The sequence below is a fragment of the Clinocottus analis genome, unplaced genomic scaffold, assembly GCF_023055335.1.
Source record: "Clinocottus analis isolate CAN_PGR_092001 unplaced genomic scaffold, fCliAna1.0.p SCAF_12, whole genome shotgun sequence".
In the NCBI taxonomy this organism is placed as follows: Eukaryota; Metazoa; Chordata; class Actinopteri; order Perciformes; family Cottidae; genus Clinocottus; species Clinocottus analis.
Window position 1 is genome coordinate 18,087,384 of NW_027175843.1, and position 23,785 is coordinate 18,111,168.

A 23,785-nucleotide genomic window follows, 5' to 3' on the forward strand; every position below is an offset into this window, starting at 1 on the left:
GCGGCGGCGGTGCTACCGGATCGAGTGCGATCTCGTCGCTCGTCATCTCTCTGCCGTCTGCGCTCAACACACAAGAGCACACACTGGCAGCAAAGTTACACAAAACACTCCAATCCATTAGGGGTGGGAATCAGCAGAGGTCCCACGATATGTCGTCACGATACGATATCACGATACATTGAGTATTGCGATTTATTCGCTTTTTTTCAAACCGCAAATTGTCCCCAATGGAAATCTTTGTCAACAAAAAATTCATAATTTTACTTTTCTAGGACCAAAAACGTTTAGAATCGATTAAATAAAAGATCGATACAATATCGCCGGGGAAAGTATCGCGATACTTTGCCGTATCAATGTTTCCCCCCATCTCTACAATCCATGAAGCCAAAGCAGGGAAGTGGGGCGGTGGAGCCTGAACGCGCCATCGAACAAAAACTTTAAATTAAATCTTTTTAAATATCGTTTGATTTGGACAACAGAAATTCTCAGACGCCGGGATATTGGACCCCCCCAAAAAAAAGCCTAAATAATCCTTTTGAATTATTGCAAAATCCCCGGTTAAAAGTCAACGTACAACTCTTCCCTCTTTCCTTTCCCTACAACTCCTCGTCTCGCTACGCACGCATCAAAGTTGTGTTCGCCGTCCTCCCCGAGAGGCCGAAGAACACAGCGTGCGCCTCCTCCTCCTCCGAACGCCGCCGTGCGTACGAGCACGGCGAGGTCGGCGGGCTCACAAATTGAACCGTCCCTCCCGCGGAGAGAGAGAGAGAGAGAGTGCGTCGTCTCATCCAGTCCGAGGGATGAACAGGAGGTCCGCCGCTCAAGGGCCGCGGGTCAGAATTAACAAGCTGGTCGGGTCGGGGTCACGGGGTCACGGCGCCACGCGGACCGTCTGAGTAAATCTGCCAGGCTGCAACTGCACTCGCAACACCGGGGAGATGGGCTCCAGCTGACCTGTGCATACCCTTAAATAATGCGCGCAGTGTGTTGGGAAGATGAGGGTGAGCAGAGGGAGGAAGGGAAGGAGGGAGGGAAGGAGGGAGGGAGGGAGGAAGGGAGAGAGAGAGGAAGGGAGGGAGGGGAGCTGGATTGAGATAAATAAAGCAATTGATCTCCTGGATGAAGAAGGAGGAAAAAAGCGTAGGCGAAACCTGCTGCCAGCAGCAAACGCATAACCCAATCTATTTTTTATACCTGCTGCTTATGCCTGGAACCTATCCCAGCATGCACTGGGTGAAAGGCAAGGGAAACTCCTTCCACAGGTCAGCGGGCAACAAGCTGCAATGTGACGGATTAATGTGGAGGGAAAGCACACTTTAGCTCCCCGCTTAGCCGCCAGGAAGCTATTTTGTGTGGACGCCGATGAGGTTTAATGATCTGGATTATTAGGCCATGCCATAAGAATGTGTGTGTGTGTGTGTGTGTGTGTGTGTGTGTGTGTGTGTGTGTGTGTGTCCTTAACACATTACAAAAACAGATACAGACATAGAAACCAGGGTTCATACACATTGTGACCAATGCATTTTCCATGACTTTGTATCAAATTTTCATGACTAAACATGGTGTGAAATGTGTGTGTAAACAGTAAAAAGTGATAAAAATGTAGTATTTAAACTAACGATGAGGATTCAAAGCATACAGTAAACCTTAAATGACTCAAATGAATGAGAGACAATAGTTTGATTAAAAGAATAAACATTTATATAGATGCTTGTAAGTATGCTGCTGATATTTTGAGCCTCTTTCTTTCAAAAGCATATTAATTATTTCACACACAGCGTGAACACATGAATATAAACACATTTACATCACTTGGCTTTTCCCATGACCGTATGAACTAGTGTACTGTGACACAAAGGCCGTTATTTAACAACTTTGAAGAGGCTGCGGCAGCGTGAAATACGCTGAATTTCCATCAGGTGTTGCAGCAAAGATTCAACGCAACACACTGACCTCTAGAAGGAAACGCTCCCATTTCAGCACAGGTGGAAAATAATATCAGCGAGGACGATGGAACCAGGTGAGGAGAGTGACTGTTGTGCTGCGTTTATGTCCACCTGCAAACTATGTGCTAAGAGAGATATCAATGCATTATTCTCATTTATTTTATTTTTAAAAAGCCAAAATGTCGTTTTTAACGCAAATAATTGAAATTGAAGAGTCTAGATGTCTCCCTCCCCCCCCCCCCCCCAAAGAGCCGAGCAGCTCTTATACAGCTTGTCACTTTAAAAAGGCGGTCGTGTGTATTGCGCAATGTGTCTCTCTTTTTGTGTTTAAGCTCATCTCATGAATGACATCATCTCCATCCGATTGGCCGGAGAGTGAGCAGCATGGTGCATCATACAATATCATGTGATATGACACGTTGGTGGTCATTTTGCGGTGACAATAAAAACATCTTGTGCAGCACAACATCTTTGACGGTGATCTTTTTGGGGTGCAGCCAACGCTTCAGCTTGTTATCGCCATTTATTATTATAATTATTTATTCACCTATATTTGCTTCCAAGAGAAGGGACGGGATTGCCTTTTAACTGGCGGAGACACACAGACATCCCCCACACCACACACACACACACACACACACACACACACACACACACACACACACACTACCTGTGGCCTTCTGCGAATTACCCAGCATCCCACAGCAAATCACACTCAGCACAACCTCAGTGGTAGTGGGAATGCACCCGTTTCACAGCCACACAAAACATCCCCCCTGGCTGCAGCAGGCAGCGCAACACTGTCGGGGTGTGTGTGTGTGTGTGTGTGTCTCTCTGAGTGGGTGAGGTGTGTGAGGGAGTCTTTGTGCAGTGACTGGTTGAACAGATGGTGATCAGCCTAAAGCCGCTTAGCGTCAGAAGGGTGAGGTAAGACGGCACCGTGCCCAAGCGTGCAACAGACACAGACACACACACACACAAACACTTGTACACACACACATGCGCGGGATAAACATAGATCAAACTCGGACCGAAATAAACAATATGGGAAGAGCTGCTGTGCGAACTGTTACTGAGACCAATGGGATGGTGCCATGTGTCTATGCTGCGTGCATGCATGCATGCAGCCCTCTAACACACACACACACACACACACACACACACACACACACACTCACACACATATACACGCACAAACACACACAGAAAGAGAGAAGATTCCACGGTGTCCCGAGGTCACCATCCCATGACGGGCATTTATTTTCCAGGCGGCTCCAGAGTGCACTTAACCAGGACACACACAGACGTGCACACACACACACACACACACACACACACACACACACACACACACGGCAAATTCCACATTAGCTCGCTGAATCCATCCGTCTGCAGGGCTCGCCAGCGGGGGTTGCCGGGTTGCAGCCACTTTGTGACTCCGGCAACAAGTTCTTGGCCGTAAGTTGCCATCGGCGGCAACCTCGTCGCAGCATGTTAAAAGTATCCCGTCCTCTTTGAGCTGTAAAGCATCGACAACATGACATGGATGTTTCACAGTTTCATCGTGAAGCTGCTATCCCTCCATTCCACCTCTTCAGGTAATTAGGCCTCGTTCAAATTCAGCCGTGAAATCCATGAAAGCCCTCGTCACTCGTGAAAGACCGCCACGCTGCATGTTGACGTTAACTCTCAGTACAGAGTGACTGGGAGGAGAGGAAAGAGGGACAAAACGTGGCAGCTTTGCTCCGGCTTCCTGTCGGGCCTCTTGGACCGTGAAGAGCTCCGCGGGGAAATCTGCCGGTCCGACTGAAAAGATAACAGCGGCTCGCAAACAAGGAATTTGTCAATTTTCATGAAGTCAGCACCCGGGAGTCAAATGAAAAGTCTATTTGAAATTAAACTCCAGCTCCAGCGGGGGTACCAGCCCAAACTTTTTTTTTTTTTCCGCTGGAGCAGGTACATTGGGTCAAAGAGCTCTCATTAGTAATGCAGTCGAGTTCCCCGCCGCCGCGTTATCTTCCCTCCACGCCACTGTCTAGCCGCTTCACCTCCGCACCCCGCCCCTCCCTCCCTTTGCAGCGCCGCAAATGTCAGACCTCGCTCGAGGTTGCACTCGACACAACGACGAACAAGAAGGCCCAAAGGAGCGAGGGACAAACAGAGAGCGGGAGGCAGCAGAGATGGGCAGTGGTGGAGGGAAAGAAAAAACACTGTCTTGAATAAATAGCTTCTTTTTTTTCTATAAAAGACAAAGGAAAGAAAAGTTTTGCTGAAACAGAGACATGACGACAGCTTATTTAGAAACACAAGCCAAAGACAAAGTGTTCAAGCTCCTCAACTTTACGGTTTTCTTATTTTTTTCATGACTGAAGCAAACATTTAGATTTGAAATTGCGACTCACTAAATCATACATAACAACAACGAAAGGGGCGGCTGTAGCTATGGGGGGGGGGGGGGGGTGATTGTCCTGGAACCGCAAAGTAGCCGGTTAGATCCCCGTCAAAGTGTCCTTGAGCAAGACACTGAACACCGAGTTGCTTCCCGGGTGCTTCACTAAGGGCAGCCCACTGGTCCTGCTAACGATGGGTTAAATGCAGAAGACCTATTTCGTATGTATGTGTGTAACATGACAAATGAAGTTTCTTCATCTTCAGTTCGAAATAATACAGAACTCCTTTTAAAACAATTGTTTTGGGGGGGTTTTTTTGGGGTCCATAATGTCCTGAGGTTTCCTCGAGAGACGTTATTTGGTCTGTCGACAGCACATTAGCGACGGCGGCGGCGGCTTCGTCCTCCATCTTTGTCGAGACGGGACGCACTGAGGCGCAGCAGCGAGTCTGTAGGTCACCTTCGGTTTAGCAGCGTCCGGAGACAAAAAAACAGCCAATCTGTAGCTTCGTACCTGCTTCACTGACCCGTAGAGAGAGAGATATAGCTTCTTCCAGCAGACACGTGTGAGACAAACGAAAGAAGGACTTCTAGTTTTTCACATGCACGTTCACCTGACCTGCAGCGACTAAAAGATTCTTGGTTGTACGGACTTAGAAATGAACTGAAAGTGAATCTTTTCTTAATTTTTCAGGAATTTATAGGGATGCAAAATTGCGTGTTGACAGCAAATTTGAAATTTTCAGTGTATTTGTGGACTAAAATACATCCCATCCTGTTGTACAGCGTGCTTGTGTGTGTGTGTGTGTGTGTGTGTGTGTGTGTGTGTGTGTGTGTGTGTGTGTGTGTGTGTGTCAAGAGGCTTATTCACGGCGGCCTGGGCACGCCTTAAAAAAGGGTTTAAGGGGCACAATCGATCTTCCACACACATCAAAAAGTAGGAAAGATTAGCTTTAGAAATGTGTCAGAAGAGGAGGTGAAGGGAGGCAGACGGAGAAGAGAGAGCGGGGGAGGGCGGGGGGAGGGGATGGGAGGGCATGATGGGGGGGAGAAACGGCTTTGAACCGCAGACGGCTCAAGTGGCGGAACTGGGCGTCTTGGAAGAAATCAACTGTACGTGGAGGAGCCATTCTGGCTTTGAATGAGGCTCAGCTGCACACAGCGGCCGCCATTATGGCTCTGAAGAGAAGTCAGCTGCACTGTTCTCATGATTCCCGCACTCCAGCCGACCCTCTAGGAAATAACAGGAAGCGGGCGAGAGAGAGGAGACAAAACGAAGAGGAGGAACACGGACAGGAAGAGAAAGCGCTGGCAGGAGAGAAGCAGGGTGAGTCCCATTGGTGCAGAAAACACGCCTCCAACAGTTTTTCCTAGCCCAGATTTTACTCCGGTATTTTAGAGTTGGACGGGTTTATTAACTGCTTTATGAGACACTCGGAGGGGAATTATGGAGGCGGGGGGGTCGATCAAGGTCACTCCTGTTCATTTGCTCATTATATCAAGATGTTGACTCAAACCAGGTTTTTTTTTGGGGGGGGGGGGAGGATTTTTTGAATTATTATCTCATTACCGTCTAGTAATTACTCGGAATGGGTTTTTCTCAAGGTCTCAGCGCGTCGCCGAGCTCACACTTCATCGTCTGTGCTGTTGATGTAATGAAAGTGTTGCCCGTCGTCGTGGCCTCTACTCAAGGCTTTCACCTCCAACACAAGACAATCTTTACATCTTCAAACTCTACTTTAACCTTTAAACCGACAGGCGATGACGTGGAATACTTTTCTCCCCAAGGCGGAGCTTTGAGGACGTTCTCATCGCGCTAAAGTTGCGTCATAATAAGTTATTTGATGCTATAAAAAAAAGTGGAGATTTCAAATCAATATCTATCCAACTCCATGAGATGTTTTGACTTTATTTGTGTAAAGTGGGAGGAAGTGAAGACGAAGATGAAACCATAGCGTTATTTACGCTTTATATAAAGCATATTTTATATTGAAAGAAAGAAACTAAACCAGGTGAGACCTTTTTTTTTTAAAGGACAGTCACGATTAAGCTCTGCTGCTGGCTCTATAATTAATATCGTCTGGCCACTTCTTTTCTGAATGATTCATTTCTGATGGGCGATCATCACTCGCTGATCTTTTCTGTGCTTCTTCTCCCTGTAAGCGCTGAGAGAGGAGAGTAAGGCGGCACGTCGGTGCGTTGATCGCCTCCAACGCAGCGTTAAACTCAATAGCTGGCGCTAACAAGAGCACATGGTGTCTTCTCCCATGTTCAAAGTGCTTTCGGTTCAATGGCCCCGCCCTGCGCGACAGCCTGTGACCTTTGCCCCCTGCGATTCAGACGACCTCGCAGGTGAAGGAGGTGCTGCCGGGAAACGTTAATGTGCAGATACCTGGACTGACCCTGGGAGAGGGAGGAGGGGCTGAGGGCCGGCGTCTGCGCTGCGTTCAGTGTCTGAGGTAACCGACGGGAATTTACAGCCGCATCAAAAAGATAGGGAGCCCGACATTGCATGACGTCTATCTGAATCTGTGTGTGTGTGTGTGTGTGTGTGTGTGTGTGTGTGTGTGTGTGTGTTGCTGTAGTAAAAAAGGTGATTTGCAGGCCGCACTCCTTCCCAACTTGGCAGTGCATCAATCAACCCGCGTCTCATTCCGTAAATGTCACCAGCTTTACGACACACACGCACACACACGCACGTCCTAGCATCACACACACACACACACACACAACGGCCAACCTGTGGTCAGACCAGCTCGAGCTGCCGGTGTCGTTCGACCAGTCTGCCAGTTCGGCAAGGTGATTTCGCAATAAAGTGATCGGTTCGTTTTTTCCTTTTCTTAATGTCGAGTATCCACACGAACAATGCACAAATAATTGAATAGTGCCATCTTCAAAGAAAGAAGAGAGAGTTAATGCACACTGGGGAACCTAACGGAGAGAAAACATAAAGGAGAGATGGCGTGGGAAATAAATCAACCCTTCGCTCTTATCGGCGAAAGCACAATGGGGCTGAAATGAAGAAGAAGTGAAGCGCTCGAGCCGCCGGAGGGAAGCGAAACATTCAAGAGGCTCGCCACGAAGTTAATGTGGTTATTGTGTTTACACCTGAGAAAACAGATACTGCGCCTGAACCCACTCTCCATCAACTCTCTAAAGTGTTAAACCTACGTACTTACGTGGGCCTCCAGTGTGCCGACAGCCCCGAAAGCAAAACAACTTGAGCTAGGAAAACTGCTTCAGTGTGTTCTCTCCACTGCGGTCGGCATCCGGTTCAACCGGCTGAACCCGGTCATTGTGACACGTTGTGGCAAATTACTTGAAAACTGTGCCAATGCCGTCGCCGCGTTAAATACAGGTCGTCACGAAGGAGTGACAGTGTTTGTTTCTAAGCGGACATCGAGCGTTAGCTTGCTAGCTAGCTCTGGTTGCACCGTTAGCGTAGCTCGTCCTATTTTCTTCGGGCTCGGGGATCCTTTCTGCATCGAAGATCGATATGGACGTGCTTTGGATCCCATAGTGTTGCCAAGGGGTGTGAAAAACCTTGTGTAGGAGCCATTTTGTGGGTGTAACTGCGGGGTGTAACTGCGGGGCGTAAGGCCGCGTCCAAGTGAGACAAAGTCTATACAATCAGGAGGGGCAACAGTTTTGGACACAACAGATGTCAATGTGGTAATGCAGACAGGAAAATGTTTTACGGGTTAATTATACACAATCAGGTTTGTGGTTATCCTTTGGTTTTGTGTCAAGAAATATGCAACAATCAACAAACTCCCTTTACGTTCACACCTGGACATTGGTCGTCCAGCAAAAGAGCAACCACGTCGTGACCTTAGTTTTTGGACAGGCAACGAGGCAAAATGAATAATGAATAAAATGTGGAAGAAAAAAAAAAAGAGAGACATGACGTTGACGTGCAGACAGCGATGCGTGAATATCCACATCGCATGTCAGCGTGATCTGGCCGGCAGGTACGAAGCCGGAGCTCCGAAGCGACGAGAGATTGACCGGCCGACCGAATGATCTCATCACCATTAAGCCTCGGAAACGCTCGAGCGGTCGGCTTCGACGCTCGAGCGTCAAACGAACGCGCCGAAATTGACAGGTTTTAGACATCTTTCATTGGCTAAGCTGCGCGGCGTTTTGATCCTTCTCACTCACTCGTGAAGAGACACACACACACACACACATATTGATTCAGCGCCTGACAGCAAAGCTGCAATCAATCGGCTGATGTCGTACCTTTTTTTTTTTTTTTTACCGTCAGACAACCAAGTTATGGTAAAAGTGACACAATTTATAGCAACAAAAAAAAAACAGCCAACACAGAATGCAAATGGGTACATTAAGGACATCGAAGCAGAGAAAACGGGCTCCGGTGGAGTTAAAATTCACGAGTCTGCACTTTTATGAAGTGAACAAATCACAGACGGAGCAAACACTGCAAGGAAAAAAAAAAAACACAAAGACACCTGAGTCCCAAAGGAAAAGTTAGAGAATACAAATGTCCTGAGGATGGACACACAACACGGCTCGTGTTTCATGCAGATCAATGAGAACGATATATCCCAAGTTGTTAGGGTTGTCATATTTGAAGAACACGTGCATAATGTTGAATTATTAACACGTATAAATACCGGCCTACAGCTCATAATGCTCTAAAAGTTCAGGAGGAGGGCGAGGCCCGGCCGCGAGGACGTAAGTCTGTTACGACGGTTCGCTCTTCTGGCTCGTAAAAAAAAAAAAAAAAAAAGCACATTACAGCCGGACTTTGAGAGCATTAAAACACTGCCGGAGGATTTTAGATCATTTTGTGGGATGATAACTTCGCCAAAGTCATTTCTCTAATGTGATCATCAGCAAAACTGAAATAAAGTCATGACCCCGTATCACTATAATTGCTTAAGCTTTTTTTTTTTTTTCTCAGCAAGAGAGCTAGAGAGAGAGAGACGGATAGAGGGAGAGACGGATAAAAAAAAAAGAGCAAACGTTTGATGTGCTTTAGTTAAGTAGTTAAAGCGCTTTATGTCGTACTGAAAGTGATAAGCCCTCTTATAGGAATATTCCTGCTTTTTTTTCTCCCGTTCAACATATCACCTGATCTGTCTTCCTTCCTGAGCTGCTGATTGGCTGCGGTGTGACTGAAGGTGGGAAGTGAGGGACTGGTTTTCATTGGTGGGGGTCTTACTGGTGGATTGGCCCTTCATGTAGCACATTTCTACATGTGCAACCACCTTTTTTTCACGTTTCATTAATCTGACGTCTGTCAATCAATCAAACGAGGAGCAAATCATGAACCTCATCGTTCTCATGTTTAATATAGAAATCATTGATTATCAGCGGCGGGAAGTTTTATTACACTTATTTGTTGTCGATAGTAAATGAGTGCATGAAAGTATCTCATTTGCAAAGTTGCACACATATGAAATCATATCCTGGTATCAGGATATGTAAATACTGCTCATGCACATAAGGAGGCAGATGATTAACTCTGTTCTCTCTTGCTCCATTTAAACGTTATCTGCAGATGAATCTGCACATAAAGACACCGAGAAGGGGAAAACTTCAGCCAAGTATTTTTGTTGCGGTGCTGGAATTGGGCCCGCGGGCTGCTATTTGCATCCCACTGTGACTCTTTCCGTACTTTATTTCACGCACGGCAGAATAACACGGAGACAGCGGAACAAAATTGATAGTGGTGATCTTTTAAAAGTTGAACGTGATGCAGACTTTCTGCCAGAAGGAGCAGCCGAGTGAGACAAGGAGCCTAATGAATCTCAGTGTGTTCACACGCGCACACACACACACACACACACACACACACTTACACTCTCCGTCTCAGATCCTAGCAGGGTCTCCGTGTGCGAGGATGTGAAAGCGGCGAGCGCGGCCCTGAAGAGACGTGTTTTGGTACGTGTGTTCGTGGCTGTGAGCTGTCGGTGATGACTTTAAGGAGGATCCTGCAGTGCCACGAATTCAATTAAACGTCTGACATTTCCCAGCATCATGCGCCCGCCCGCCCGCCCGCCTGCCCGCCCGCCCGGGGGGCTTAGCTGTACAGACGAACGGGGAGAGCGGACAACGGGGGAAAGGAACAGCCGAGAGCGACGAGGAAGCGAGTGAAACACGAGTTAGAACAAAAAGAGTCCTTTTTTTTATTTTTTTAAAGATTAAATATTTTCATCTGCAACGACAGAAAAATCAATTGCACCTACAGAGTCCCCTAACCTCCACCTTACCTATTATCTCACCACGCCCACAGTTATCAAACAGCTTCCCTTCTTCTTCTTTCCCCGCTCCACATCGATGCTCTACCCTTCCTCCTCCTCCTCCTCCTCTCTCTGCATCCATGGCGTCGTCTCTCCCTCCTCTCTCAGGCAGAGCGGTTATGTAAGAGCTCGGCAGCTTATTTACGCTCCCATGAGGATCAGGCAGAAGCGCGGACAACGCCAAGCACCTGCAACGCTCACCGACAGTCCACACACACACACACACACACACACACACACACACATGCAAGTAGAGGGCCCTGCAGCAGAGTTGTCAGGCTTTCCTCTCCAAAAAGCCCCCCACAGGCGCCGGTCAGAGCGCAGGATGTACTTTGATGTAGTTGGCCTGCGGTGCGCCGCAGCGGTCGGCCACCGGAGCCGAGACGGATGAATTGTGTTTGAAACGAGAGGCCGAGACGTTTAAGGTCGAGGGTACGTGATGGAAAAGGCCGCTTTAATATGTTTCACGGCCGTATTAATGTTATGTCTAACCTGTTGGAGGGAAAAGAGATGGAAAAATATCAAATCAAATATCGGGAGGAACAAAAAAAAACAATACAGACGGTCTCCGCTCCCTCTGCTCCAACCGTTCTTTATCTACTTGAAAAGATCATTCAACAATTCCTTTTCAACTCTCGGTTACATGAACTAGCCCAGCGTTCCCACCCCGCATCGTGTTATTTCTCGACAGTGTAAAAAATTTTTTTTTAAAAGCCGCTGATCTACGTTTGATGCGTCAGATGTTCTCTGATTTCCTTTCGGGGGAAACAAGGAGGCCACATGCGAGCCGGAGCCGGAGAGCACGCACAGCCGACGGAGACTTTTATGAATAAAGTTTTGCAACAACACTTTTAAAACAAAAAGCACCAAAGCAAAGCAGGCAAAAGAAATGGAAAACTAGAGCTCTTATTCCAATGAAAACAATCATTCAGAGATGTACGTGGCCTCTATATGTTTTAATTTGTGCTGTTTTTTGAGCTCTGAGACTTTGAAACCACGACGGCTGCTGTCACCTTTGACCTGTGAACAGCTATCAGGCACTCGCTGGCTCTTGGATTTAGTTATATTATATTATATTATAGTTTCATTTTCCCTCTGCACAGTTAGCAGGATGCACAGCCTCCATACACGACTGTAAAAAAAAATCTGCATATGGTTCGAGCATCTTTTAAAGCCGATGACGTCGTTGTCATCGTCGGCTGGCGATCAAAAAAACAAACAAGCAGAGTTTACGCTCATTATTTCTTTTAACCTCCATGTGATTAGACCCTTTTTGTATTCTAATTTCCAAAAAAAAAGGAGCCGAGGTCCCCCCGGTGGGTCGAGATGGAGGAGTTTATGAAACCTCTCTGATGTGTTAATGTGGGATCACAAAGAACGGCAGATAAAAATGAAGGGAAGGAGGAAAGAGGAGGGAGGAGGGAGGAGGGAGGGGGGTTTAAACATATATTAGGATTCTGCATGAGTCACCACACAGACACACAGGAGCTTTTCAAAGAGCAGAGAGTAACTGCTTCTCTGCTTTTACGTCTCTGTGCTCGCAGGTTTTTCCCTCTCCGCTTCCATCCTCAGGAGTTTTTGAAAAGACGGCGGTTCGGTCCAGTCGTCCCGCACCCCAAACCCACTATCTACCGAGCGCAGACGTTTAGAGAACACGGGCTTACGATTTCCTCTCATCCTCTCACCCACACAAACACAAAGAAAGGCTCTTAACTTTAGTGAGAATTAGAGTTAGAATTACCCGGAAGAAACAAAGAAAAAGAGCTCAACAGAAAGAGCAGCTGATGTAAGAGGAAAAACAGTCCACATCCACCCCTCACCCTCCTCTCCTCCATGCACGTAGCCCTGAAACCACCCCGACGACAACGAATGGAAAAAACACAACCACTCTACCGACTCTCCTCGATTTTGAAACAAAAGGGTTTTTTTTCGCCGAGCGAGGCCTAATGCGGTCCGGCCCCGTCTGTCCGCCCACTGGGGCCGAGCCGGCCTGTGGAATGAGGCCAAGGCGGCCGAAAAAATAAATAAAAAGAGAGAAAAGAAGGGAACAGGGCCGCGTACTGAGTGCTGCATCAAAAAAAAACACACACAAGTGTGCTCTAAGTGAGGGTGCATGCTCGCACATGAGCGGGCTCCATTTACCAGTTTTGGCGAGTCTCGTATCAAGATTTTGGGCAAAAAACAAATCTGTACACAGTCTTTTATTGGTTATATTTCAAGCTTAGAGAGAATGAGAAACTATTTACATGCGTGTCCTGGAGACAGACGGCTGCATTTAACACCTTTTCTTTCCAACATCTGGCTGGGATTCATTCGTCTTTGACGCCTTTCAGTCCCTCTTGAAATGCTTCTCGGACGCATTGAATGCTGAACTTCCTTGAGATCGGATAGCTAACCCTGATGTGCACATGCAACGTGCACACATTACCTGCTCCCTGACCCGCAGCAGGACGGAGAAAATGAGGCCAGGAAATAAGAGCGAGAGAGGAAGTGTTTGAGAATGATTAAATGTGACAGGAAGTCCCACTGCGCTCAGATTCCTCTTTACGCTCCCTTTCAACCTCCCGCTGTAACCCTCTGCTCTACCCCGCTACGCTCAGGTGAGGGGGTGAAGCGCTCTCGAGGGAATCCACACGTGGACTTGGATACGATATTTCCATTCAAGACACAAAAATAATAAACACAGCTTTGTGTTTCCGTCTCCGGGAGGGAAAAAAATAGAAATGAAGACATCGCCCGACGCTCTGGACCGGAGGATGTAGTATAAGGGACGATGCATCCCGACGTGGAAATGCATTAAATCTGACAGAACAACAGTCATCTGTTGTTTCGTTCGCCATTAACTCGTTATCTCTATTTTTGGAGAAAATATTAAAAATTGTCCGTCACTATTTCTCAGTTTGAACTGACTTCTTTTGAACAAAACTCAAAAGCTATTGGAGTGGAGAAAGAAAGATGAAAAATATAGTTTCGAGGAGAAAAGTGCAAAAACGTGGTTTTCACAAAATTCAAAATGGCGGAAAATTTTGGTAGGCGGACTTTATGGGTCTGAGAGGCTTTTTTTGTAGAGCAGGCGGAGCTGGTCCAACTTCTAGGGGGCGGTAGAGAGCCATTATTTGGTGTTTTTTGTTTTTTCAGGCCTCTATCAGATGGCTATTTCCACCAGGCCTGACAAGCGTTGCACATTTGTTGAGTTTTGGAGTATGACAAGTCCCCCAAAAAGCAGTCCGATGTAACAAAAATACAAATTATACGTAATAATAAGAAATGATTTTTCTCCCCGCGAACCGATGAAGCAACCGGTCATTTTTATGACTCGTAAATCCAACGCAAAGACAGACGACGCTCTCGCGAGTGGGATTTAAAATGATCCCAGGTATGATGAATGTTCTGTTCCGCCCGGCGACAAGCTTTCCGATGCCGTGTGATCCCGTGTCGTCGTCCTTGACGGCCGATGAGGGAGGGGAACCGCACCAAACATTGTGTCTCCGGCGTGATGTGTGTCCGTGTGCTCGGGACGCGTGCGGTCGTCACTTTGTGGGGAGGAGAAGCCATAAAGAGTGACAGCTCTGAGACCTGCATTCGAGGGCCTTTTCCTGCCTCCTCCCACGCAGCTGTGGATGAACGAGTAAAGCAGCTTCCCATGTGGCCGAGTCGGAGCAGGAAAAAGCCCTCGCTTCAATCTCTGCCTCTCCACTCTTCCTCCTCCTCCGCGCGATTTCTGACACCGATTTGACCCGACGTTCATCATGTTCTCATCTGTCAATCAAACTGGATTTATTCAGCGTCAATTAAAAAAAAAAGTACGAGTCCGAATGAATGAATTAATCTGTGAATCCTCAGCAACTTGCTTTATTCGTAAATGTCTTTGGCTTTGTATATCAGGCACAATGTCCTCCTCCAGATGCTGCGGCTCTCTGTCTGTGTCTCTAAGTTGCACACATCCTCCAGAAGGGAATGTCATGCAAGTCAAAGTAAAAAAAAACAACAAATACCAGTAAAAAAAACAACAAATTGCATGCACTGCATACATGTTTGATTCCAGTTTTTTCTTCTTTTCAAATATATTAGTAATCCCTGACGATCCGCCTCAAGATTACAATGTAGCATTATCAGGGACATTTCCAATCGTCCGCGGGATGACGAGCCGTTAATCCCTCCTCCTGATCCCCGGTGCCTCCCGTACCTTCACGTGTTCAGAATTATTTCATTTTGCACCAACTTGGTACCGAAGTTTTCGATTCCTGTGACATCCTTCTTCTCTGTAATCTCGGTGAACCTTTGCACATTTCTTTGACTCATTGTCGTTGTTTTATTACTTTTGTATCCGTAACTGTTTGCAGTACTGGCTTTTTAAAAAAATCTTTTGCTTTACCTTACTTTGATCCTCCAAAGTCCTCGTATGAGAAAAAACCCCGCTTGTGCGATTGTTGAAATTTCTGTCGACTCTTACCCTATCCTTTTTTTTTTTTTTTGGAAAATCTCCCGACGATAACCGCGTTTTATCCAATTCCGTCTGATTTGAGGCTCGGCGCTCGTCTAGACAGCGAGGCCTAAAGGCTACAGCGAGAGAGAGAGGGAGAGAGAGAGAGAGAGAGAGAGAGAGAGAGAGAGAGAGAGAGAGAGAGAGAGAGAGAGAGAGAGAGAGAGGAAACCCATTTCATGTTCAGATCAAAGCAAACAGGTCTTAAAAAAAAACAAACGGGCGAAATGAACGGGGAGGAGTTGGCGAGAGAGAAATGGAGTTCAGCAAAAAAAAAAGAGAGAGAGAGAAGAAGTCAGACGGAAGAAAATCCTCCTGTTCAATCCCCCCCGAGTGTTTCAGGCTCCTGAGCCAAGTGTGAGATTTGCTGCCGGATGCTGTTTTCGGGATGGTCTGCAGACGGAGAGAGAGAGAGAGAGAGAGAGAGAGAGAGAGAGAGAGAGAGAGAGAGAGAGAGAGAGAGAGAGAGAGAGGAGGCACTCTCTGGATTAACCGGCTGATTTGTTGCCTAACTTAAACTCAGCAACCCCTCGGTTCAATGAGCAATGCCTCCTTTCTTTCCTTTTCACAGGGCCTGGAGTGTAATTAATGCTGGATCTCCTCAGATCGAAACAGAAACAGGACAAACAGGAATGAACGGAGCAAAGATGAGCTTCTCATATCTGAAACTAATCCTCGTGGTGCGTCGTTCGTTGAGATGTTTCTTTCCAGCAGCGCTCTCCTGAGAAACCGCACGAAAGCCAAGGAAATGTTCACGGTTGCTTTGATTCATCGACGACCGTCAGAGAGCAAAAGGCCAAACGATTCCTTCCATTAGCCATCAGTGGACCCCGGTTTTCATATAATTATTGCAGATTATTGTGAATGAAATTCTTGCTCTGCAAATTAAAGAAATTGCAGTTTTGCACGAGTAAAAAAAAAAAAAAGACAGATGATTTCCAAAGCGATTTACAATTAACATGATAATAAAAAGTCCCATCTGCTGCTGCTGCCTGATGTCATGGTGGAAAATTGTGTGTCTGTGTGTGTGTGTGTGTGTGTGTGAGTCAGGGATCTGCCGCAACTTTAATGGAGCGGATGGACCATTAGGTCGATGACATCATCCCACGTGCTAAATCATTGATGAGCTGCGGGGCCCTTTGCTGGATCAGAGGGGGCCCATAAAAATAAAAAAATAAAAGCATTTAGGGGCGGGGCTTCCCAGGAGAAGACAACATGTTTACGGTCCGTCCGGCCTGCGGCGGTTGTGCAGTCGAGGACCCGCCCTGCTGTCACTCGGAGAATCACAAACACCAACGATTCGGCCGAAGTGTATTAAAAAGAAGAACAGACACAATCTAGACTCGCACATCTGCACTCACACACTCTGAGCGGTGAGTTCAGGTGCTTTGGGAGACGCCGACACCGCTGTTTACAGGACAAAGTGCCGTGGAGTGACCTCTGAAGCCGAGAGGTCAGAGGTCAACACGCGATGATGCGGAACCAAGAGCCAATTTGGGTGTAAATTAGGGTCGTGACGAATGATGGTTTTCATTATCGGTTCATTCATTCTCCAAATCGGAGCATCGTTTCTGAAAATGCAAAAAAATTGGAGGGGGGGAAAGAAGGATTACAATTTCCCCACAGGCGAAGCTTCAGATGACTCGCTTAATCAGGACTGTAATGATTAGTTTCACTATTTATTAACCCACAAATTATTTTCCAAATGAATCAATTGGTCTGTGAAATTCAAAGTTTACTTTCCAAATGAATCAATTGGTTTGTAAAATATTTTTTTTAAAAAGCGTCTTCTGTCTGACCATCAGTCCAACACGGTGAAGTTCAATTCAGTTTATTTTGTATCGCTCAAAATCACAAATACAATATCTAAAATCCATACACATAACATCCGTGTCCCAGGACCAGCTCATTCACACATTTGAGAAGCTACAACCAGAGAATGTGTTCAATAATAATGCCGACGGCTTCTGGGAAAAGCAGCCAATCCTCATACAAAACAACGCGTTTTGCATTTTTGCCAAACGGGAAAAGTGCTTTTCTTTTCTCGTGAAGGTGGACGGGATGAAATGCTGCGTTTGGGCCGGTGTGCATCGCACCATCAGCAGCCGGGCGCTGTCTTCCAGCTGATCCTGGAGGCTTGGACTTGAAGCAGATGAGCAGCGTTCTTCCTGTGAGAACGCTGCTATTCTTCTTTCCACATGGCAGGTCGTGGCAGAGGAAGTTAAACGAGCAAAAAAAAAAACCTTCAGTTGAAGAAGCGTCTTAATTACAGGAAGACGAGGAAGCGCATCGCTAATCTTAATAACGTCAGACGAGACGATCCAAAAACAAGAAGCCGCTGCCTTTCCCCCCGTTCTCATGTGTTTACAGTAATCACACTAATTAAGACTAATCTGAATAATCTGACTGAACCCTGCGTTAAAAACTGTAACACGTATCACTTTTAAGAGCAAAGAATTAAAAACGATCCCGTTATTTATTTATTTTTTGTGATCGTCTGTGCCGATGATGCACTGCAGGATTTTCCTCATTATTAAAGTGCTGTGAAATTACAAACAGAAGGCCTGATTATCTGGCCTGCCTTTCCCATTTGGTCTAATTTGGGAGCTCTCGGGCTCGATTCCCAGTGCAGACTAGTTTTGCATCAAAAGCGTAAAGGGGAGGGGAGGAGGGAGGGGAAGAATAAATTATGGCGATAATAAACAGCTCAAGAGGGCTATGAAGCTGTCATCACAGTTCAAATCACCACGATGGTGGCAAAGGAAAGGATCCGACAACGGGCGCCGATCTCTCCTCTCCGCGGTACGGGGCTTTGAGGCGAGCGGTGAGGTCATCGGCATGGCGGGATGGAGCTCGTAGACTCCCGGGTTCACGTCCAGGTTCGGTGCTGAACACTGAACACCGAGTCCTGTGTGAGACCGGCCCGCTTTTAAAAAAAAAAAAAACGAGCGGTCGGCGCCGCGGCCTCGTATACGAAACGGAAATACGCCCGCGGCGCCGCGCCGGGCCTCCTCCCCGAAAGCCGCGAGCGACGCTCCTCCGCTGGGAGTCCAGCCGCCGGCCCGCGGCCGCGCTTCTGGAGCTCGGGCGACCACGAACCCGAATCGAGAGCGCCGGAAGTAAGCAGCGGAAAAAAAACTCTCAGCGGCGGCGGATCCCACCGGCATCCTCTCTCCCGTGCCGAGAGCATCCTCTGCGGCGCGAGAGGTCGATGGAATCAATCGAATTTTTGATCAACACTGCAGTGCATTTAAATAATGAAAAGGAGGAGGGGGGGGGGGGGGGCTGCTGGATCCCGACCAGCAAAACAAGCATGCATTTGTCTTTCCACCCACCGAGAGTCCGGCGCCGTTTCTCGGAGCAATTAATCACGTCCTGGATGGAGACGGACGGGAGGGAAGAGGGAAAACGGTGTGTGTGTGCGTGCGTGTTTGTGCGTGCGTGTACTTTGTGTACTCCGTGAAGTGAATCTGCACAGTGGTCAGCATATTGGCTCGGCCGTTTCCTCCCCGCTCAGGCTGCAGTCTATAAAAGTTAACGAGCCCATCGAGCTGAGATTTGGCACGGAGCAGCGGCGCCCGCGCACGCGCAAACCCAACCCTCCGCCGCGCACGCGGATGTTTTTTCCGTGATGGTAGCGGCGCGGAGATGAGCGCGTGAGTGGCGTTTCGGTCGGGCCTAAGAAGAAGAAGAAAAAAAAGAAAAGGTGGGGGAAGGGCGGGAGATTTGCTCCCCGTCTTCTCAAATTTCACACACTCTTCAGTTGTAAGCCTCCTTACGTAACGCTGCTCCTGAACTTCCGCTGTGCTGCCAGAGATTTGTGTGTGTGTGTGTGTGTGTGTGTGTGTGCATGTGAGTGATTCATAGGGCCACGGGGATCCTTTCACTGGTCAGTAATCACTGTTCTAAGCAATAGCCGCTGTCCTGAACTCCTAACTCACTGCTCGGCCCCAAAAGACAAAACGAGGAGACACAAAAGGACAGAATGGGAATGAACGGGCCTCAAAGGTTCGCCCCTAAAAACACACACGCACACACACACACGGTTGGTTACACAAGCACACGTGTGCGAACGTCTCCGTCACGACACTCGGTTCCTTTATATTTAGAAGAAATTTGCCTCTCAACGCTCTCAGTATCCTTTTGTTCTACTTTCTTCAAGAGCAACGGAAGAAGAGCTTGACCGTCACGTTATCCTCTCACTGTACGATGTATGGACACGACCTTCAGTATTTGCCGACCTTGAAACCGCCCGTTATGTGTCCGTCCACGACCAAGAAATTCAATGAAGCCTCACACAATTCACTTCTACTTATTGATAGTTGATTTAATCAAAGACTCACTCAAAAGTCTGTTGACCAGATATGAAAATAAATCATTCAGTATGATGAAAAAGCGTTATGACTAATCAATTAAAGCAATCTTGGTCTACTAAAACCAACAGGACAGAGTATTCGACTCATCAACTACAAAATAAGTAAAATCAGCAGGGGACTTGTGAAGATATTGCACATTTATGTCCAAAGAGTCCATTTTATTCATTGTTTTGGTTATGTAGGTTTATTATCCAGAAGGTTTTACATATATTTTCACATTTTAATCCCAATATCTGTATGATGCATTGCTCTTTAAAAAAGGTCTACTTGCATTATTATGCTATTAAATTATCCGAATGCAAGTGGCATGAAAATAGGCTTGAAATTATAATAATATTTTGTATTGCAATTACTTCTGGGACAATATAATTCGACCAAAAAAAAGTATTGAGCAAGAGATGAGCGTTAGCTCACGATCAGTATGAATTTCAGCCTAAAAATTAAAAAAAAAGCAGACACCTGAAGCGGATACAACACAATAACACACACAAGAGATAAAAATGGATGTTATCATTCTGTGCTGTGTGAGCGTTGCAGCAGGAGAGAGAGCTTTTTCTGGGATATATATATATATATATATATATATATATATATATATATATATATATATATATATATATATATAATTTAAAAAATCAGCATTGCTAACAGATGTCACATTGCAGTGTCACATTGATGTGATTTTGCCATCGCGGTAGAGGAGAGAAGACGCTGCCAGGAGATAACGGCTCTGCACACGGATACAAGCGCTGGAAAGTGTTTCCTCCAACGCTTCGTAATTAGCCCCCTCCTGTGTTCGTTTAATCCCTATTTTGCAGTTTAAGTCTCCCAACAACCTTTTCTTCCACTCTCTTCTCATAGCGGCTCCACGTGGGTTTTCTCTTCGTCTTCTTTTCTATTATTTCTTTTTTTTTTCGTTCATGCGAGGAGGCCTTTGCAAGACGCCTGCAGAAGCACCGAGAGAGTGGCCTTGGTGGCATGAAAGGCACGCACACACACACACACACACACACACACACACACACACACACACACACACACACACACACACACACACGTGTCTTCATTGCATTGTCTGACCCTCATCGGTCACATGGACGTGTCGCCGCTGTTCAGCTGCAACGTTAGAAGAAGAAGATGAAGATGATGAAGAAGATGATGAAGAAGAAGAAATCACGTTTGTGCTTGACCGCTACTGAGCAGCGCCATGGCAACACTGTTCACAACGAGCGCTTGGCTATTGCGGCGATGCTCAAAAGACCTGTGGCAATATCGGTTGTATTTTTTTTTTTTTTAAAGTTATGCTGGTTTAAATGTAGGGAACTCTCAGAACTGCAACGTTTGTCTTAAAGACACACTCTTGTTGTTGTGTCGACTCCCAACACACCAATAACATGATTTCAGATAGATAGATAGATAGATAGATAGATAGATAGATAGATAGATAGATAGATAGATAGATAGATAGATAGATAGACAGCTAGCGATAAATAAATAGATAGCAAGATACCTAGCTAGCTAGCTATAGATAGATATATAGCTAGATAGATATATAGCTAGATAGCTAAATAGATAGATAGATAGCTAGATAGCGACAGACAGACAGACAGACAGACAGACAGACGAAGACACAACAAATATCAGGAGTGCAAAATACTTACTAAATACAAAACAGTAGAGCGTATTAATTTAGGAAATTCAGCATTACAGTACAAAAACACAAAGTATGTGCAGTGTGTATAAGAAAACATTTAAAATCAATAAACTCCCCATGATACTTGAGAAATCTGTCCAACTGCAGATTTTATCACAAAAGGTCACGGACGCCGATGTTGGTTTTGCTCCAACGATTGGTCGATAAGTTCAGTAATATTAATGGAGGACAATTTGTTAACCTTTTAAGTTATTCATCGAACAAAAAAGCAGCAAACATTTGTTAGTTGCGAGGTTGCGAGGTGATGAATTGCTTTTTTTCCAGAAGCCAATTAAATGCGTGTAAATCCGCCGTCTCTCGGCTCGGCGAACTCATAAAGACCTTTTGAGATTCTTTCTGACATTCAATCTGAGCAACTCATCGAATCAATTTCAGTCTCTGAAAAAGGTCAACAGATTAATCAGTGATGAAAATCAGTTGCAACTCTCAACTCTGGGAAAATATGAAGCCCAACCAATGCTGGCTTTTCTAAGCAGATAACAGATGGTGCTATTAGCCAATATTGTTTTTTTTTTGTTTTTTTTAGACAAAGTGATAAGTAGCTAATCATTAAAGAATTGTGACAAGGTGTATGACTAAATAGTGGCGTAAAGGACCCTAAATGATGCAGTTAATCTAGTGAAAAGAGCGTCATTAATGCTGATAAATCTACTTATTTTTGTCAAAATTGGCTGTAGGAGAGCGAGCAACCTCGGCAGCACCGAAGCTAACGGCTAACAAACAGAGGTTTCACACAGTTTATGACTGGTATGACGCATTTGTCCAAAACTCAGAACAAGACTCAAGAAAGTACGGTTTCTTCAATAAAGTTAAGCTACAAAATGCTATCACGAGGTGCCATTTAAGTGCTACTAAGGTGCTACCTTCCTTTTTGAAGGTAGAGTCGGAAAAACATGTGTTTTTAGTTTGCGACGGAAGATGTAGAGACTTCCTGCTGTCCTGACGTCAATGGGGAGCTCGTTCCACCATCGAGGAGCCAGGACAGCAAACAGTCGAGACTCTGTTGAGTGTTTAGCTCGCAGTGACGGTGCTACAAGCCGATTGGCGTGGTAGTAGCGTCAAAAATGAGTGCTGAGCGAAGGTGAACCACGACGTTATCCTGATGTGCTCAAATGTAATGTTGCAAAATGGAGTTTCGGGAAGAGAAACTTGAATAAATAACGTTGTTTGAAGGAGATGTTACTCCAGACGACTGAGACAAAGCGATCAATCCCCTAAAAGTTTGCTGTGAGTTTTGGGAGTTTTTGGGATCCGTCGGCCAGATTCTGCCACCGAGCGGCGCTTCACGGGAACAGCGACACCGCTTCTAAATGACCTCAAACGTCTTCGGCATTTCAGCGCTGCAGTTTTAACTCGTCGGCCCGGATGCACGGCGGCACTTTACCCCGTGAAGGGCTCGTAACGAGCCTCTGTGTGATGCATGTACAGAGACCTCGGTACGTGCAAACACCAAACCACGAAAAGACATCTGGCAGAGCGGTTGGACGTGACGCATCTGGCGGAGTTGGCCGCATTAGACCTCGTCCTTCTCCGGGTACCAAACACATCTACGAGGATTCTGGTTTTCCAGGACTTTCGCTGAACTCCGAGCCGCAAAAAATGCCGCGATTAAACCCTCGCGGTCAAAGTATTTTGCGGGTGAAAACACTCAGCTCAACAGAATGTGGGAACGAGAGGTGCGACTCGCGCTTTTTTAACTCTACGCTCAGCCGTAACCTAAATAATGGCTTCGGCATACCATGAAAATGAAAAAGCTTTGGCTCCATTTTTTAAGTTTCAGCTGCAGTCATCTCTATTACCGTTACACTCGGAGCAGAATCGGCCTTTTTCTTTTTTTCTTCTTCTTTTTTTTTCCTGAGCTCGGCTTTTCTGCCTGCCAGCGCTACAAGTTCTCCGAGGCTCGGCCGCCGTGCCAAAGAGCGAGGAAGCCAGTCGGCCGCGGCTCCTGCCAAGTTCTCGGCGAAGACTTCAAAAAGAACGGAGCTGCCCGTTCTGAACCGGAGAGAGGAAGTTAAGCGGCCTGCGGGCCGAACAGAGAGAGAACGACGGGAAAGCGAAGTGGAAATGAACAGCGAGGGAGCCGGGTGAAAGTAAAAAAAAACGAAAAAGAAAGAATATATTTGGTTAACTTTCAGGCGATGGAGGTGGTAAAATGGAAGAAAAAAAACATGCCATGAAGGTTAAACATGTGCTTTTATATCTGCAAATGCAAATCCTCTCAGTCTCCTGCAGCCCAGTCAGAGGATGAGGAGACGGGCGGGGGAGGGGGGGGGGGGGGTTCAACTCCGAGCATCTCGTCTGTATGCACACGCCGCCGCTGTGGGAAACAAAGACACGCCGACGGGCCCGTGTTCACCGCCTTTTTCGCCTGAACGCCGCCACCTGGCTCGCTCGTCGTGCTATTCTTGGCGCCCGGCGGGTGAATCCGCATCCCGACACTCGGCCTAACCTCGACGTGTTCGCGTCCGGGCTGCACTGATCCCCTTCCCACGGTCAAAGGCAAAGCCGCCCCCCCCCAAACAGCAGAGGGCCGTATCTGATTTCTTGAGCAAGTCTGAATTGATTTACATGCCAGCGATGCTTCTCCAGAGCCCCCGCCGCGCACAGA

General features: G+C 46.6%; 1 protein-coding gene across 11 annotated transcripts in view; it reads right to left on the minus strand.

Moving 5' to 3' along the window:
• Positions 1-23,785, minus strand: part of caska (calcium/calmodulin-dependent serine protein kinase a) — a 105,337-nt gene that overhangs the window by 62,992 nt on the left and 18,560 nt on the right. The window lies entirely within an intron of this gene.